Genomic DNA, 18,943 nt, shown 5'->3' with positions numbered 1-18,943 from the left:
TGATCGACAGATTAATACTCAGTTTCCTGTTCTCAACCAAGTGATAACATCCGAAGAAATAGGAGCAGGAGTAGGCCATTCAGCCCATCAAAGCTCTTCTTCTATTTAACAAGATCATGGCTGATCGGATTGTGACCCTAAATTTCATTTTCTTCCTGTCACCATAACCCTCGACTCCCTTTTCTATCAAAACTCTAACTGGGCCTTGTATATATTTAACGATGCAGCCTCCACTGCTCTCTGGGGAAGAGAATTGCAAAGACTAACCCCCCTCTGAGGGAAGACATTAATCATCATCTCCATCAGAAATGTGACCCTTTATTTGACAATCTGCCCATTAGCTCCTGAATCCCCCATGAGGGGAAACATCTCTCTTCAGCTCCCATATCATGTTACCTCAGAATCTTATGTTTCAATATGATCACCTCTAAACTCCAATGAGTCCAGACGCTTTCCTCACAACTCAACACATTCATCCCAGGAATTAGCCCGGTGATCCTTCTCTGAACTGCTCCCAATGCAAGAATCATCCTCCTCAGTTAAGGAGATTGAAAGTGTGCACCGTACTCCCGATGCTATGATCTGAGAGCCATTACAGAGACACGGCTGCAGGATTCCATCACTTTTGAGAAGGGCAGGCTGGTACCTGAATATTCAAGATTCCATCACTTTTCAGAATGGAGTTGCCATTCAGCCCCTCAAGCCTGCTCCACAATTTAATAAGGTCATGGCTGGTCATAGTAATCTCAAATCTTCAATTACAGAGAATAAATATGGAGCAGAATTTGATGGTTAATATCAGCTGATGAGCAGAAGAAAAATGATCTTTGATGCAGGAAAAACAATTCCTGACCTCGGGAAGATAAAGATGGCAAATCAGCAGCACAAAGCCAAGGGATGGGCAGCAGTGAACTTCATTCAGACACATTGGAAGAAATAACAGTAAAATACCAAAACTAGTTAAAATAAATCCACTATTAGAGGCAGAAGACATGAGACAATGGCAGAGAGGTGATGACGGATGGCAGAGAGGTAATGAGGGAGGGCAGAGTTGAAACAGAGCAATGGGTGAACATGGATTCAGATCCACAGTGAAGGAGCCAAACCTGCCCCAGAGCCCTGGAACCAGTGCACAGATAACAAAGCACAACACTAAAAACTCTAAATTATAGATGGATGCTCAATAATACTCACCTCTGGAACTATTTCAGTTTTCAAATTTGAAACCTTCTGCTGGAATTGCAGCTTGAAATAATTCAGCAGCACTCAAATCAGAGAAAAATTGCAGTCTTCAAATGTTCTAACTCACTGTAAAAGGTGATTACAAGAGTCATGTGTCAATAGTGGTTTAAATCAAGAGATAAACATTTTTCTTGATTTGAGATTGCTGTGTAAATACTCTCCTTCTGACCTCCTGTAAAATAAGTTTGCAAAATCCATCAGTCAGTCCAGGATGCCAATTTATAACATTCCCTCCTTCTGTTTCCTGGTATAGAATTACTTAAAATGAGATATACTTAATTGGAAGTAGTTCAGACAAAGTTCACCGAGCTGATTCCTGGCTAGAAGGGAGTTGGTTTCAAGAGGAAATGTTGGGCAAGGTGGCGAGCACTATTGCTTCACAGCGCCAGGGTCCCATGTTTAATTCCCGGCTTGGGCCACTGTCTGTGCGGAGTCTGCACGTTCTCCCCATGTCTGCGTGGGTTTCCTACGGGTGCTCCGGTTTCCTGAAAACGTGCTTGTTAAATGAATTGGATATTCTGAATTCTCCCTCATGTCCCCGAACAGGCGCTAGAATGTGGCGACAAGGAGATTTGCACAGTAACTTCATTGTGGTGTGAATGTACGCCTACTTGTGACAATAAATTTTTAAAAATTATTATTGTATGCCCTGCAGCACCTTTCCGCATCTAAAGAGGGTGGCTGTAAACCAGACCTTTCAATCAATGAGTCATACATTTTCTCTCCTGGCCCCTGGAACCCCGGCACAGTGGCAGAGTGTTTTGCACTGCTATCTCACAGCACCAGCGACCGGGTTCAATTCTGGCCTTGGGTGACTGTGTGGTGTTTACACATTCTCCTCGTTTTTGCGTGGGCTTCCTCCAGCTGCTCTGGTTTCCTTGCACAGGTCAGGTGGGAATAGGGTGAAGAGTGGGCCGAGGTAGGCTGCTCTTTCGAAGGGTCGGTGCAGACTTGATGGGCCGAATGGCCTCATTCTACGCTCCAGGGATTCTGTGATCAAGGCTGTCAGGATGGCCGCGCATGCGCTCTGCTCCCCGCTGAACGAAGATGGCGGCAATGGAACTGGGCCTGATCCGGATAAAAGCCCCGCAGCTGCAAACTCGGACCTGAAGGGTTTTATTTCGGCCGTGGGCCTTCACCGGGCGTTTATGAAGCTTCCTCTCCCTCCCCACCCCCGACTCCCGGCTCCATTCCTCCCGCCGCCTCGCCGACTCACCCGCCCAAACAACCGCTTCCACACTCGCAGAGCTCCGGGCAAAATGGCACTGCGCATGCACCAAATAGAGCTCTACGCCTGCGTACTGTGCTCATGTGGAGTGAATAGAGCACATTCACATCAAGGGGATTGCTGGGCAATATGCGCACCATTGCAACATCACAGTTAATACAATATAACTTTGTTACCATTTGAGATAAATTAATCTAAAAATGTCATACATTTTGAATTGGTGATCTGCTATGCTCCATTTGTCAAAGTTCTCCTGTGCGACCATGCAGTTTTTAAAGCTTTTATACTATTTCCTCTCTCATCCCTCCTCCGACGTTGCTGACTCTGACTGGGTTCAATCGCAGTCACTGGTTCCTCTTTTTCCTTCTCTCATCTCTGATTCTGAATACTCACTGTTTTACAAAATCATACTGCACAAGTAAAAGTCATTCGGCCCATTATACCTCGACTGGCTCTTTGGAAGATCTATCCAATTAACCACAGCCCTGCTGGCAGAGTCAGAGCAATGTATATCTGCTGTAGTAATCCGAGTGATTAATGGAAATAGTTTTCCAGTTGGATAGTTCACAGTCACATTCACTCCTGTGGAAAAATTGATTGTCCAATTTATTATCCAATTAAGTGTTCACAATTAGTTATGCACACAGAGCACCTGATTGAATTAATTCAACAATTGACAGACCACACAAACCACAGTGACATTATTAACAATAGTTCAAGTTAAGGGAGAATCCTGGTGTGATAGAGTAGATGAAATATGGGGTTACAAAATAAAGGCATTAATATCCTGCAATTTCACAATTCTCACTTGGCTGGAATGTTGCAGTATGAAAGGCCCTTTCATACTCCTATCAGAGGGAAGAGGCCGAGTCCAATAGACCTACCAAAGCCACACCACTGTTAGACTGCCTGAGGTTTGTGAATAAATCTGGGTATTATGATGATCAGTATGGTTGTTGTGTATTTGATTCCCAATAACAGATGTAGTATCCTCATTAAATACCCATGACAGTATTTAGCCCAGAAATCTCAGGACATCATCATAATCACTGTCATTGAAATCGTTCCTGATAAAAATTACCAACTATTCTGAAGCTCCATTGCTGAAAACATACTTTTCTAGCAAAAAACCACACAGCGTCTGCACAGCCAAAAGGAAATCACTCACGCTGCAATTCAAACTCCGAATGATTTGGGATGTTGCTGGTAAGTGCCCAGGACAAATTGTTATTTGTAAGGTGAAGGTACATCAGCAGCAGGAGTTAGTGAAGAGGGTGATGCTAATAAACAGGCAGGCTGACACACCAGGAAATCTGCTCCAGAGGGGATTCATGGGATCCACCCAAAAGTCAAAACACAATCATTGGCTCCGGTATGACAGACTTCAGTTGAAGCTGATTTTAAAACTTGTCAGGACGCGGACCCTGATGTGATGGTGCAGAGGTGGTACACCATCGCAAAGATGTTCCCTCAGTCCTCACAGCAAGTAAGGTCTCACCCATCCTACATGATGAGGTTTTCTATCACAACGTAGCTCTAATTTGACATGCATTACATCTTGATGTCTTGCAAAAGAATTAATTTTGTTTCGGGATCAGATTGGGGAGTGTTGCTCCTTCATGTCCTCCATATGTTCATAATTACTACTGGTGGCTGAGGAACCCCCAGGATGTTCGTCAACACCTGAACCTGTGTCCAAACTCATCCCACCATGCGACAGGAAGACTAATTGGGAAGTTCCACATGATGATCTGGATAAATTTGGAGGAACAAGTCTTTTATTCACAAATGAGGGAAGGAAGCACAGTATCTGTGTTACCATGGAGATAAATGTGTCAGGTACAAAATGAAAATAAATGAATAAATACTGTGCTTGATTTTTTTCCCAACTGGAACTCGATGTGGATGGTCGCCGTGCTTATGGACTGTGTCCAGGCTGAAAATTGGTTCTTGACATATGATCCCCACCCCCTGCCCCACCCACTCCAGCCAGGTGATATTAACATTGAAATGGGAAAGCCAAAGAGTATCAGGGAAGGTGCTACTCCAGAACTTTCTCGATGATAGTTCTCTCAATGCTTGAATTATGATTAAACTGTTATTACCTATTCCTGGGTCTCCCCTGGTTAGTTGGAAGAAGTCATTCGCCCAGAACTGTACACAATATTCCAGCTAAGGTCTAACTAGCGTCTTGTGCAAATTCAGCACAACCAGCTTTTTCCTGTAGTCTATGCCCTTATCAATCAAGCTCAGAATAGTATATGCTTCAACTGCCCTCTTCATCTATCCTGTCACCTTTGATGACTTCTGTACATATACACCCAGGTCCCACTGCTTCTGCACCCCCTTCAGAATTTTACCCATTATTTTATATTGTCTCTCCATGTTCTTCCTCCCAAAATGTATCACCTCACACTTTTCCACATTGAATTCAACCTGTCGCCCATCTGCTCACTCCACCAACCTGCCATTGTCCAATTTGAAACTCTACACTGTACTCTTCAAAGTTTGTAATACTTCCAAGTTTTGTGTCATCTGCAAGTATTGAAATTGTCCCCTGCAGAACATCAATCTAGATCATGAATATATGCCAGGAAAAGCAAGGATCCAAATACCGACCACAGGGGAACACCATTACAAACATTCCTCCAGCCTGAAAAATATCCATTGACTGTTACTCTCAGCTTCCTAGTATTCAACCACTTTTGTATCCACTTTGCTACTGTCCCTTTTGTTCCATGCACTGCAATTTTTCTCACAAGTCTGTTGTGTTGCATTATATCAAATGCCGACTGAAAGTCATGTACATGACATCAACAGAATACCCTCGTCAATCCTTTTGGTTACCTCCACAAAAAAACTCCAGCAAATTAATTAAACATAATTTCCTGTTTAGAAATCCATGCTGCTTCTTCCAAATTAGCCCTCATTTTTCCACATGGCTATTAATTCTATCTGGAATAATTGATTTGTGAAACAGACCTAACAACTGGTGTTAAACTAGTTAGTCTGTATGCTGGAGCTATCCTTACAACCCTTTTTGAATAAAGGCATAAGATTTGTAATTCTCCAGTCTGGTACCTCCACGAAAGACTGGGGAATCATTTCAGGACCCCTGAAATATACATTTTCACTTCACCACTTCCTCATTATCAATTTTAAACCTATTAGGGCCAGGGCTTTTAGTCTGGCCTGGGTAGTATCTACCTCCTTGTGAAGACAACAGTTATTTTTGTACAATTTTGACAGGGCGGGATTTCTCTGTCAGCCGACACTGGAATCGCGAAACGAGATTGGGTGGCAAATCGGTTCCGATTCTGAAATTGTGGGCAGCACCAATTTCACAGCAAATTGCAATTCTCAGGGCAGCGTGGTGGTGCAGTGGTTAGCCCTGCTGCCTCACAGCGCCGAGGTCCCAGGTTCGATCCCAGCTCTGGGTCACTGTTCGTGTGGAGTTCGCCAATTCTCCCCGTGTTTACGTGAGTTTCGCCCCCATAACCCAAAGATGTGTAGGGTAGGTGGATTGGCCACGCTAAATTGGCCCTTAATTGGAAAAAAATAAATTGGGTACCCTAAATTTTTTTTTAAAATCGCAATTCTCTGTCACCTCGACAGTGGCGTCAATAATAATAATATTAATTGCGTATTGTCACAAGTAGGCTTCAATGAAGTTACTGTGAAAAGCCCCTAGTCACCACATTCCGGCGCCTGTTCGAGGAGGCTGGTACGGGAATTGAACCGTGCTGCTGGACTGCCTTAGTCTGCTTTAAAAGCCAGCGATTTAGCCCAGTGTGCTAAAGAATTGTACATTCAGAACTTCTCTATTTAAAATTTTGTAAACTCCTTTCCAGGGCATGAGAATGGTGGATTACGAACAGGAAGCTCAAACTGAACATCACAGCATTATCTGACAGAGTCACTGACTCACCATGGCCTGAATATCATCAATAATTGATTTGGAAGGAGAAATGTTTGTGTGTTCTGTCTGTACGACACCAGTTGAAACATCTGTGACTGGAAAAGCATCAAGACACACACTGGAGTGAGAGGTTCCAGTACACGGACTGTACAAAGAGCTTTAAACAGCCTGTAAAAAACATCACACGATTCTCAGAGGGAAAAAAGCGTAATTGTGTTCTGTGTGTGTGGACATAGCTTCAATTGGGCTTCAAAGGGGCTGGTTTAGCTCACTAAGCTCAATCGTTGGCTTTTAAAGCAGGCCAGCAGCAATGTTCGATTCCTGTACCAGCTGCCCCGGACAGGCGCCGGAATGTGGCGACTAGGGGTTTTTCACAGTAACTTCATTGAAGCCTACTCGTGACAATAAGCGATTTTCATTTCATTTTCATTTCAATTTCTTTGTTGAAACTGGAGAGATACAAGGAAACTGGCACCATGGAGAAATGGTGGCAATGTGAGGAATGCGATAAAGGATTCAATTCTTCATCCCAGCTGGAAATCCATCGACGTGTTCACACTGGGGAAAGGCCTTTCATCTGTTCTGTGTGTGAGAGGAGATTCACTCAGTTATCTGCCCTTCGGTTACACCTGTGGGTTCACACTGAGAAGACGCCATTCAGCTGCACAACCTGTGAAGAGAAATTCAAGTCCTTATCCATGCTCACTGAACACCAGCGAATTCACACGGGTCAGAAACCATTCATTTGCTTTGTGTGTGGGGAGGGATTCACTCAGATATTCACCCTCCAGACACATCACCAAATGCACACAAATGAGGATCCATTCAGGTGCATCACCTGTGGAGAGGGTTTCAGTCAGTCAGCTGACCTCAGTGAGCACCAACGCACTCACACTGGGGAGAAGCCGTTCACCTGCTCCGTGTGTGGGAAGGGATTCCCTTGGTCATCCCAACTGCTGACACATCAGTGGGATCACACCAGGGGGAGACGGTTCTCCTGCTCCTTGTGTGGAGTGGGATTCACTCAGTCACAACACCTGCTGAGACACCAGCGAGTTCACAAGTGAGTGCAGGGACTGGAATCTGCTGTTTGGATGCTGCTAATCACATCCAGGATTGATCGTCTGACAATATCTGGTTTGATCCTGCTGATGTTGACAGTTCCTATAACTGGCTGCAGTTCAATATTCTGGAGATGTCACTGACTTTCGGGGCTGCAATGCCCCTTTTTAAAAGCCCCACCTGTGATCTTCCTCAATTCAAAACTCTCAATCGGAACACCTTTACAGTAAAATTATCAATTTGTTCTTCAATCCTAAATTGATCTCTGATGCAAATCAGTGTCAGCAAATGCTCCACTGGTTGTCAACTTCAATTAGAAAGTGCAGATTAATCTTGCTGACAATTCCTTGCTGACTTCTGTCCATTGGAAATTAAATTGCATCATGTGAAAGTAGCCAAGACAGATGTGTAAAAATCAGGGACACACTCTGTAAATACACATTGGATCAGCTGGTGTCAGTGATTCCAGACTGCCTGTGACAATGGAAATCTCTGTGTGATGAGATCAAGAGGACGCTTCATCCGACCATCACCAAAGTTGCCCGGCTGAAATTGGCAGGTGGTGAAGATCTCACCGACAGAAGTAACCAGATGTCCCGCTGGGTTGAACATGACTGAGCTGTACCCCTGTGAGACGGACATCTCCCAGTCTCTGTTTGACTCTCCTGCAGCTTCCTGTCACAGTGAGTTGGACAAGGAACCCTCATCATTTGAGACGAATAGGGCCATTGATTGCTGAGCAAGCAGAAAGGTGCCCGGCAAGGATGGAATTCCAACTGAACTACTCAACCACGGAAAGTCCCATCGACTGCCACACCTTCATGACCTCCTTCATCTCTGGTAGGTGACAGGAACCATTGGGTTACGGGTATAGGGTGGATACGTAGGTTTGAGGAGGGTGATAATTGCTCGGCACAACATCGAGGGCCGAAGGGCCTGTCTGTGCTGTACTGTTCTATCTATTCTATCTATCTATATACAACCAGCAGTGACGGATGAGATTACAACAACTATGAAGACATTTCAGTCCTTAACATCACTGGGAAGATCTTCATAGGGTCATGTTTAAAAGACTCCAACTTCTTGCTGACTGTCAGCCATTGACTCTAATCGGTCATTAAGACCCATTTGTATTATTTACGTCCTCTTGTTAGCGCGCAGGCATGAAGCCCAATCCCGCCATCAGCAGGGTGGCTGTCAGAGCATCACGCTTGGATCGGCGCCCAACGCCAATACCGATTCTCCAATTCTCCACTGCATCAGGGACCCCGCTGTGAGTGGTGGAGATTCCAGCTCTATGTGTATAAACATCTGCTTCATTCATCACAAGTGCCTGGCAGTTACCTTTGTGTTCCAGGCTGATATCCTCTCTGACATTATAGGTAGAAAGAGGTGCTGTCTGTTCAGGGTTTGGTGTTTGGGAAGACACTCACAGACTCTGTTAGCAGCAGTTTGTCAAATGGCCTCCGGTAGCTCCCTCTGATGTTGGGACAGTGCAGTTCAGCGATGGTCTGGTAGAAGCTCTTCAGATGCACCTTATGAGTCAGACATTTCCAAATCGGAGAAGTTAATATTTTTATTCTGCTGACTCATAGGCAGAGGGTTGGCCGTCTTATTGGTTGCTGTTCACCCAAAAAATCCAGTTTGAACATAAGAAATGCAACAAGACTCTTTTTTCACAAAAACGTAGACGGTTAGGTTCTGTCCTTTCGCATTAAGTGGTGTCGGCCAATGTTACTGAGGTGAAAATAGTCTTGTGGATGTATAGTTGAAAACTCATCTTGGGGTGAAATATTTTGTGTTGGGTGTGAGCCAGGGTTCAGCCTGAGACAGTTCCCAGGGAGCGGGATGGAGTCCATGTGTAGGGAATGGAGATTGTCGTGGAGATTGAAGAGGGATGGAGTCAGTGAGTAGGGAATGGAGTTTGCAGTGAGGGTTGAAGACAATGGCTTCACTCTACATGTTTAACTGGATGAAGTTTCTGCTCTTTCAGCCTGAATGTCAGACAGGGGCAGCACGGTAGCATGGCGGTTAGCATAAATGCTTCACAGCTCCAGGGTCCCAGGTTCAATTCCGGCTTGGGTCACTGTCTGTGCGGAGTCTGCACATCCTCCCCGTGTGTGCGTGGGTTTCCTCCGGGTGCTCCGGTTTCCTCCCACAGTCCAAAGATGTGCGGGTTAGGTGGATTGGCCAGGCTAAATTGCCCTTAGTGTCCTAAAAATAAGGTTAATGGGGGTTGTTGGGTTACTGGGATAGGTTTACGTGGGCTTGAGTAGGGTGATCATTGCTCGGCACAACATCGAGGGCCGAAGGGCCTGTTCTGTGCTGTACTGTTCTAATTCTAAAGGTCAGGATGGTGTGTGACTTAGAGAGGAATTTGGAGGTGAAGGTGTTCACATATACCTGCCATCCCAGTCCATCGAGGTGGTGGAGGGGGAGAGTTTGGGAGGTTCTGGTCAATTGTAGATATGTAAAATCTGTCTCCCTGGCCACTACCTCGACCCCACCAATGACCTGTTTCAACACAATTTCATAAGCTGTCTTTGTGAGTTCTCACTCCCTTTTTTCTGTTTTAACTCAATTTCACAGGGTATTGGAAGGGGAGGACTTTCTGTCGGGAAACTGAAACCAAACATCACATCAGGATCTGACAGATTCGCCTAATTTATCATAACCTGAATATGATCGGATTTTGAACATGGAAGGAAAAAGCACCGATCACAGTGAGGAGAAACTGTCCACATGTTATGTGTTTGGACGACACTTCAGCCGATCCGACCGGTCGAACAACAAACAACGTCACACTGAGGAGAAACTGTTGAAATGTGTGGATTGCGGGAAGGGTTTTGACTATCCAGTTAGGCTGGAAATTCATCGGCGAATTCACACTGGGGAGCGACCGTTCATCTGCCCCAAGTGCGGGAAGGGATTCACTACCTCGTCCCACTTGCTGATACACCAGTGGGTTCACACTGGGGAGAGGCCATTTATCTGTTCAGAATGTGGGAAGGGATTCACTCAGTCATCCAATCTGTTGACACACCAGCGAGTTCACTCTGAAGAGAGACCTTTTAGATGCTCAGACTGTGGGAAAGGCCATAAAAGTTCTGGGGAGCTGATGTCCCATCAACGTGTTCACACTGACGAGAAACCGTTCAGATGCTCTCGCTGTGGGAGTGGGTTCAAGCAATCATCTGACCTCACTGTACACCAGCGCACTCACACTGGGGAGAAGCCGTTCTCATGCGCTGTGTGTGGGAAGAGATTCAATCAGACATGTACCCTCCAGAGACATCAGCAAGTTCACACTGGGGAGAAGCCATTCACCTGTTCTATGTGTGGGAAGAGGTTTGGTCGGTCATCCACTCTGCTGAGACACCAGCGAGTTCACAAGTAACTGCAATGAGTGGACTTTCCTGTAAATCACATCCAGGCCTGAACAGGAGGAGCAGCCAGATTGGGAGAGACTGAATCTGATTGGAGGAGCTGTTTCTCACACATTCTGTCTCTCCCACATTCAGGAGAGAGTTAATTTTCAATGGTCACCCCAGTGGTGAATTTTAATTGGCATATTGGGGGATTTTGATGGGCAGAATTTGCCCAACTCCTCCATTGAAATTACACCTTGTTCCAATTTTCCACATCTCCGATTAGAAAGTGCTGATTAATCCTTGCTGACAATTCTTGCTGACGTCCACATAAATTATCAAGGAATCTGAAAAAAAACAGTGAATTATTTCACAGACACAAGATTCAACAATCAACATTGATGAAGTTTGGAAGTTGCTGAGTTGAATCATTTCTGACACAGCAGCAGCAACATTTGGTAAAGGTGGAACCCACAACAAAGACTGTTTTGAGAGCCACTCAGCAGAGATGTCATCTGTCATTGAAGCAAAAAGCAAAGCCGACCTGATGAACAACATAAACCCAACACCGAGAACACTGCATCATGTGAAAGTAACCAAGACAGTTGTGGAAAAGACGGGGAGAACGTGTGAAATAATCACTGGATCAGCCGACATCACAGAATGTGAATTGCCTCTGAAAACTACTGGATTTGATGTGATTAAGAGGACACTTGGTTCTTCCTTCACCAATGTTGCCCAACTGAAATCAGCAGATGCTGAAGTTCTCACTGACAGATCTAAACAGATGTCCCGCTGCGTTGAACACGGCTGTGAGCTGTACCCCTGTGAGATGGACAATTCCCAGTCTCTGTTTGACTCTCCTGCAGCTTCCTGTCATGGTTGAGTTGCACAAAATGCCATCACTTGTGCTGGAAAAAGCCATTCGTTGCTGAGCAAGCAGAAAGGCACCCAGAAAGGATTCAATTCCAGCTGAACTGCTCAAACACGGAGAGTTCCATCGACTGCCACACCTGCATAATCTCCTCCTCTTGGCAGGTAGGATCCATTTCACAGGAAACGTTGACACAAATATCACAATCTACAAAAACAGCAGTGACAGAGGAAATTGCAGCAACTACAGGGACATCTCACTCTTTAGCATCACTGGGAAGACCTTCACTAAGGTCATGTTTGAAGATTCCTCTACTTGCAGACTGAGTTTATCCAGAAGCACAGTGTGGTTTCTGTGCTGACCGATCTACAGTGAACATGATCTTCTCCACACACCAGCTACAAGAGAAGTGAACAATTGGGATTTGATCTATAGTATCAATGCTGAGAAAGTGAAATGTTTTAATAACTGAATGAAAATAAACCTTTCAGTGTGAATCACAATTTACTGGTGCAATTGGAAAAGGCACCAAAACGTTTCAATCTCTGAAGATAAACGTCAGCCTTGAAGTTATGTTTCGGAGCTCACAAGCTGTGGGAAGCTCCACTCTCTTTAACACTTTTTGGTCTAAGAAGGTTGAAGCATTTGTTTACCCACGTAAGCTAACTTTTTTAGTTTGATTTTTCCTCAGTTACAATACGGCGATCGGGAAAGTCACCTGAAAAAAGAAAACAAAACATCTTGGCAAGGCTGAGAAAAAATATCAAAATAATTGGAAAAACAAAGATCAAAATGGTGTCTTGTTCATCTTTAATCTGGAAATAGTTATGTAAAGTTGACACTATTGTGTCCATTTGTGAATGTTTGCTTCACCCTTTTACAGTCAAGCATCGCTGTAAGAATTTAAACTAAAGTTTAAAGGTTTTTTAAAGATTTGGCTTCATCCCATTTGTTATCGTTCAAGACAAAGTGCCTGAAAACGGGAAATGAGAGTTACCCCCAAACCGATCTGTATCTCTGTCTCTGATCTAAAAATACCGGATGATGTGAGTGTTTAATTGGACAGTAAAGTTTCCGCACTGTCCTGAAACAGATAGAATGGGAAGCACCATTTTCTTTTTTCTTACTAAATTTAGAGAACCCAATTATGTTTTTCCAATTAAGGGGCAATTTAGCATGTCCAATCCACCTACCCTGCACATCTTTGGGTTGTGGGGGTAAGATCTATGCAGACATGGGGAAAATGTGCAAACTCCACACGGACAGTGGACCGGGGCTGCGATCGAACTCGGGTCCTCGGCGGCATGAGGCAGCAGTGCTAAGCACTGCGCCACAGTGCCGCCCTGGAAGCCCCATTTTTAATCTAAGAAAATAAAATCACACCAGCGATTGGGAATTGGAATAATTCTGTGGGTCTAATTCAACGGAACAGACAAACTGTATTTCTGCGTACATTCTAGTGGAAGTCAGGAAAGTGTAGATGAGACAAGTGAGTGATAGTTTTCACTTGGAGATGTTTGTAGCCTGGCTTCTGCACTTAACAGTAATGGAATCTGACAGTCTGGTCACTACCTGAAAGCATTCGAACCAGACAGAGTGGTTCCTTCATCTTTTAAGAGACCTTCATCTTTTAAACATCGCTTGAAAATCCATGAGTGAGCTGTATCAGATGGTACATGGAACATCCTTTTGGGATACAGATGTGTGTGTGCAGATGTGAGGTTACATGTGGAAACACATGGTGACCCTGCACGGGAGAACAATCCCCGACATGTTCAGCTATTTGACTACAGAACAACATGAAGTGCTTAACATAGAATGAGAGAACATTTTAAATTATCAAGATATTGACATATCTTGCACAGAGAATCTGACTTTAAAACAATCAGGACAGAATTAAACTCACTGGAATCTATCAGAGGGAGTGAAATTAAAGTGAAGAGGGATATAGGATCTGGATTTAGAAAATATTCACAAGGTGGATGCAGGTGAACAGGGGGCTGGAGAATCTTTGAAATTTGTGCCTGAACCTTTGTTTGAACTGGATGTGTTTCCGATGCCAATAATCTAGAATTGTGAGAGATGGAGTGCAGGTGGGGAGGATAAATCACAGTCAATAATGATCACATTTTGCTGGAAATCTTTTTACAAGTAGTCTAGGTTGCAGCTCAAGGGTTTGTGTTGCTGTTTCTGATCATTTCAGGAACTTTAGATGTTATCTATGGAATGTAACAAGAAATTCGGAAAAAAAGCTTGTAGTTTAGAAAGAGCTGGGTGAAACAGAAATCAGATTGTGAGACGTTAATAAGGATAATCCCTCTTCAAGGTGGGAAGATCTGTCAGAAATCACTGACTAATAACCTAATAAAATCATCAGAAATGTATTCCATATTACAAGAATAGCTGTGTGTGTCTTTCTCTGTCTTGCTTAAAAATAAAGATTCCTGGCTTGACAAACAGAGGGAAATCTATTCCAGTATTACTTCATACGGATGGACACGGTAGTTAGGGAACTGAATTTATAGTGCTAACTGAAGACAATGACTTTGGCCTTCCCAATTTTTAATCCAAATTTCTGCTCATCCAGTACTGGATATGGGAAAAGCAGTTTGATCATTTAGTAACAGTGGAGGAATGGGGGTGAGGTAGAAATGGGTGTTGTCAGTGTACATGTGAAAACTAACACGGTACTTATAGATGATGTCACCGAGTGGCAGCGTGTAGATGGGAAATAGGAGGGGCCGAGAATAGATCCTTTTTAAGGTGGATAATGATGGTGGATTTAAAGGTGAGAGGGACAGTACCAAAAGAGAGAGAGACCCGTTGACATTATCAGTTAACACGGGGAAGTTGGGTGATCAGTAATCCTGAGAATACGGTCAATACAGCAGAAGGTGGAACTCAAGGACAAGAGCACTGAGAGGGCACGACAGAGGATGGCAGAGAAACTGGAGAAAGGTGTGAGTTCAGAGCTCAGAAACAAAAGTCTGACACTGGTGGGCTCATGGAAGGGAGGGAAGCAGCAGAGGCAGCTGATCGGATTGTCTCTGTAGCTCCATGAGTTCCTCACACTTGTTGGAAGTGAGAATGGGAGACAGGGAAGAACAAGAGCCCTTCAAAAAGGAATTAATGCGAGTTAGAGATATTAAAAAGACGCAACGCAGTGTACTTAACACAAAGTTGATTTATTTAACATTTATCTAGAATAGTAACTTGGCTGTTAACTGGGCTGGGGTTTAACAACATCAGCAGAAACAGACCCCAATGAACATGGTTCAGTCCTAGATGTGATTAACAAGAAAATTCAATCACTGTAGTTACTTGTGAACTCGGTGGTGTCTCAGTAGGTTGGGTGACTGAGTGAATCTCTTCCCACAATCGGAGCAGGTGAAGGGCCTCTCTCCTGTGTGAATTCGCTGGTGTGCGGTGAGCTCAAACGATTGCCTGAATCTCGTCGCACAGTGAGTGCAGCTGAACGGTCTCTCGTCAGTGTGAATGCGCTGATGGTACATTAGATCCTCAGAACTTTTATAACACTTCCTGCAGACTGGGATTTAAATGGTTTCTCCCCAGTGTGAACTTGCTGGTGTCTCAGCAGATCAGACGACTGAGTGAATCACTTCCCACACTCAGAGCAGGTGAACGGCCTCTCCCCAGTGTGAATTCGCCGGTGTACTGTCAGTTGTGATGATCGCCTGAACCCAGTTCCACAATGAGAGCATCTGAATGGTCTCTCGTCAGTGTGAATACGTTGATGCAGCATCAGATTCCTGGAACTTTTGAAGCACTTCCCACAGTCTGGACATTTAAATGATGTCTTGTCAGTGTGAATTTGCTGGTGTGTCAGCAGGGTGGATGAATCAGTGAATCCTTTTCCACACTCGGAGCAGATGAACGGCCTCTCTCCGGTGTGAATGCGTCGATGAGTTTCCAGTGCAGACGGGTAAATGAATCCCTTCCCACAGTCTCCACATTTCCACGATTTCTCCACAATGTGAACGGTGTTTTTTCCTTCCATCTTCAATTTCCAGTCTCATTCACGTTACGATCAATTGGGCGTCTGTCTGATCCTGATGTGATGAATGGTTTCAGATTCCCCACTGAAATCATTGCATTCTCATATCCTGTGTAACTGTTTAAAAACAGAAAATAGGGAGTGAGAGAGAACCCACAAAAACACAAAGGCAGGTTGTGAAATTGAGCTGAATGAATCTGGTTATTTGTGGGGCCGACACTGGGAGAAAGTGACCATGAAAACTGCTGCATTGTCATAAAAACACAACTGGTTCACTCATGTCCTTCAGGGAAGAGAACCTGTCAACTGGTCGGAGCGTAGATTAGACATCAGCCTCTTTTGGAGGAGAGAGAAAGCTGGGAGCAGAATGGGTAAAGGTGATTGACTGTATGCATCTAAAGCTCAGCTAGAACTTTGACACAATCTTCCAGATCTTCAACCTTCACCACTGAGAAGGATCAGGATCGCAGGTGTATGTGAAATGCATCACCTCCAAGTTCCAGTCCAAGACACACACTGTCCTGATCTATCTGACAGCCACGGTGTGAAGATACCGGTGTTGGACTGGGGTGGGCAGTAAGAAGTCTTACAGCACCAGGGTAAAGTCCAACAAGTTTGTTTCGAATCATTAACTTTCAGAGCAAAGATAGCCAAGTTCCGTACCCATGAGTACGGCCTCAACCAGGACCTTGGATTCATGTCACATTACATTCACACCCCCCCCCCCCTCCCCCCCACCATCTGGCCTGAGTTTGAGAAACTCTACAAACTGACCTGGCTTGAGACAAATCACACCTCTTTAATCTGTGATTATCCCTCTTTCCAGTTGCGCCATCTGGACCTGTAAAGACTTAATTACCGGCAAATACTCGCATTCAAAGTATCATCTTGCATCATTGACTTTGTCTATATATGTGGTTGTGGAACCCACCTCTTCATTCACCTGAGGAAGGAGCAGTGCTCCGAAAGCTAGTGATTCCAAACCTGTTAGACTTTAACCTGGTGTTGTAAGACTTCTTACTGTATCTGACATCCTGTACTGGATGAACAGAAATTTCTCCCAATGAAATAATGAGAAGTTTGAAATCATTGTCTTCAGTCCCTGCGAAAAGTTCCATACCCTAAGCATTGACTCCATCCCTATCCCTGACAACAGTCTGAGCTGAACCAGACTGTTTACAACCATGGAAAAATATTTCACTAAAATAAAAGTAAAAAACTCTGGAAATGTGAAGTACAAACAGAAAATGCTGGATAAACTCAGCAGGTCAGGCAGCATCTGTGGAGGAAGATGACTCTTCCGAAACCACAGCTCGGTTTCCGACCACATATCACTGCCACGGCCTTGAATGAGTTTCTATCTCATTCACATCACCCGACTTAGTCTTGTCTCATGTTTCTGATGTTCACACACATTCCTTTATTGTCTCTAGATTTAACTATCCAAGAAAGACACTTACATTTAGGTTCTGATGAATGGAGTGACTGTCAGATTTTGATCTGATATTTGGTTTGACTTTTCCACCTTCAAATTCTGCTCTTCCAACGTCCTGTAAAGCAAAATTCATCACTGTCAGTCCAGGAATAAAAATTGAGAATCGTCGGGCCGCCGCGTAGAGCGGCCCGCGCCGGCCAACCACGTCAGCACCAATGGCGCCAAGGGGGCATGGCCCGGTCGTGGGGATTCTCCAGACCAACCCAGGGTTGGAAGAATCCTGCCCACGATAAGGGAGTAAACCAGGGCATCATGATCGGCACAGGCTTGGAGTGCCGAAGGACCTGTCCCTGCTGTACTTTTCTTTGTTCTTTGTTCAGGGTTGAGTGTCTCCCCTGGTATTCATGTGACTGAACAGATCTTTAAACACAAGGGGCAGGGCGTCCCGTGAGGTACTGGGATCCGGAGGGCAGGATTTGTTTATTTCTCTTTCCTCCTCTGCTTCATAAATCAGACCTTGGGTCTCAAAGGGTAATGCAGTTTGATGGACAGGCTGTCTGTATTCTGAACAATGGGTAACAAGCTCCGCCCAGTCATTCAAAACATTGCCCCTAAAAAAGATGGTGATCGCGCATGCGTCTTGCTGCTTGTTGCCCCCAAAAAGATGGTGACCGTTAACACGGGCCGAATATGAGGCGCTGCGGCCCTGTTCGTGGAAAATTGACCCGGTTTGTCCGCTTTTTTGCCTTTCGGTTTACACAACATGTTTAAGAAATCTCCCGCCGAGCTGTCCGATCCTTCTCACCCTCCGTACCGACAATCTCTCTTCGCGTGTGTGGATTCGCCAGAGAAGTACATCTTAATCGCCATTACTTGCAGTGCGCATGCTTTAGTTTGCGTCCCTCATTCACTGTGATTGGTTGGAGGACCAGCCGCTCCCGCCCCCTCCTCCTATTGGTCCGGAGCTGCCGTCAATCACTTCCGGGTGCATTGAGAGACAGAGCATGCGCAGTCCGGCTGTGGGCTGCACATTAGTGCGCAGGCGCAGTGTCAAAGAGTTTGGAGCCTGCGCATTGTGATTGATGCCTCGGCCCTTGTTTGTCCCGGAGAAGCGGAGGCAGCATCAGGCGGTGGGTGGGAGGATTTGGAAACACTTTGTGGATCCGCAAACCCTTCACCATCATTGTGTGCGCTGAGAGTGGAGACTTGGAAATGGTGCAGATGGTGAGATGGGTTTGGATTTCAGCCCAGGGAGGAGGGAGAGTGTGTGGGACGGGGATTTACAACTTTGGGGAACAAGAGAGGAAAAATCTTCCAGAGAAACTTGAATTGTCTGTTCAGAGTTAGTTTTGCTTTTACAGAAATTCACATCGAGATCTGACACAGCCACTTGATTCATCAGGACCGAAATACTGTTGGCATTTACAGTGGAAGGAGAAATGTTTGTCTGCTTGTCTTTGCATGAAAATTTCAAACATCAGTGTGACTGGAAAAGCCCCGAGACCCACACAACACACACCCAAGTGAGAGAGTTCCAGTGAACTAATTGTGGAAACAACAGTGTGACTGGAAAAGCCCCGAGACACACACACCCGAGTGAGGGTGTTCCAGTGAATTGACTGTGGAAAGAGCTTTAACCAGTTACACTGCCTGAAAATATATCACCATTCACAGTGGGGAGAAATTGTACATGTGCTCTGTGTGTAAATGAAGCATCAACTGATTGTACAAACTGGAGAGACGCAAGGCTACCAGCACTATGGAGAAACCGTGGAAATGTGGGGACTGTGGGAAGGGATT

The 18,943-nt window shown here is 44.9% G+C and overlaps 2 long non-coding RNA genes across 3 annotated transcripts; one reads left to right on the top strand and one right to left on the bottom strand.

The window, feature by feature from the left end:
• Positions 1-13,398: 13,398 nt before the first annotated feature.
• LOC119961201 lies at positions 13,399-14,093 on the top strand. Its single transcript, XR_005459613.1, has 2 exons — positions 13,399-13,786; positions 13,861-14,093. It is a non-coding gene; the product is annotated as an uncharacterized LOC119961201 (long non-coding RNA).
• Positions 14,094-14,859: 766 nt separating this feature from the next.
• On the bottom strand, positions 14,860-18,656 carry LOC119961199. 2 transcript variants are annotated; one of them, XR_005459610.1, is made up of 3 exons: positions 17,949-18,656; positions 17,169-17,258; positions 14,860-15,825 (listed from the first exon to the last, which is right to left on the bottom strand). It is a non-coding gene; the product is annotated as an uncharacterized LOC119961199 (long non-coding RNA). The 2 variants fall into 2 exon arrangements; XR_005459611.1 differs by having other exon boundaries at positions 17,958-18,656.
• Between the last annotated feature and the right edge of the window lie 287 nt (positions 18,657-18,943).

This window comes from Scyliorhinus canicula, unplaced genomic scaffold (assembly GCF_902713615.1).
Source record: "Scyliorhinus canicula unplaced genomic scaffold, sScyCan1.1, whole genome shotgun sequence".
NCBI lineage: Eukaryota > Metazoa > Chordata > Chondrichthyes > Carcharhiniformes > Scyliorhinidae > Scyliorhinus > Scyliorhinus canicula.
The sequence above is the reverse complement of the archived record's forward strand: the minus strand, read 5'-3'. Positions and strand labels throughout refer to the sequence as shown.